The following is an 818-nucleotide window of genomic DNA, read 5'->3' as shown; positions in this document are numbered from 1 at the left end:
ATGAATGAATGAATGAATGAATGAATGAATGAATGAATGAATGAATACATTTGAGGAAAGGATACAGATAAAAACATAAATTACTTTGTAACAAGAAAGTTACTGGTCTAAAAGATCCATCCATCCATCCATCCATTATCTTTTACCCGCTTCTTCCATTTTGGGTCACGGGGGTCGCCGGTGCCCATGTCCAGCAATCACTGTGCAAGGGGCGGGGTACACCCTGGACAGGTCTCCAGTCCATCACGGGGACACAGAGACAAATGAGACAAAAAACCATTCACTCTCTCACCTAGCAATAATTTAGAGTTACCAATCAGTGTAACATGCATGGACTTAGTCTGTGGGAGGAAACCGGAGTACCCGGAGAAAATCCATGCATGCATTGAGTGAACATGCAAACTCCACCCAGGAAGGCCCCCAGACTGGGATTTGAACCTGCAACCTTCTCGCTGAGAGGCAGCAGCTCTACCAGTTGTGCCACTGTGCTGCCTGGTCTAAAAGATGTTTTGCAAAAACCTTGTTTGTTTAAATGCCAAGCTCTGCCTTTATGCCACTCCACCGTCACGCTTGAGCTCTAATTTTTTTTATCCTTTATTTTACCAGGAGAAACACAATTAGAATACAAATCCAATTTACAAGAGTGCCTTAGCACCCTGTTACACCCAGCTATTCCTAAAAGTTGTTTTACATTTTCTTTCTTTTTTCTTTTACATTTATCAGCAAATTTCCTTTTATTTTTTCAAAAATTCAAATTTAATTTTGTTTATCTTAGATTCTACACTTGTCCAAATTTGCCACATTTGTTTAACACATAG

The sequence above is a fragment of the Nematolebias whitei genome, chromosome 12 (genome assembly GCF_014905685.2).
Source record: "Nematolebias whitei isolate Nwh7 chromosome 12, NemWhi1, whole genome shotgun sequence".
NCBI lineage: Eukaryota > Metazoa > Chordata > Actinopteri > Cyprinodontiformes > Rivulidae > Nematolebias > Nematolebias whitei.
Note: the sequence above shows the minus strand (reverse complement) of the source record.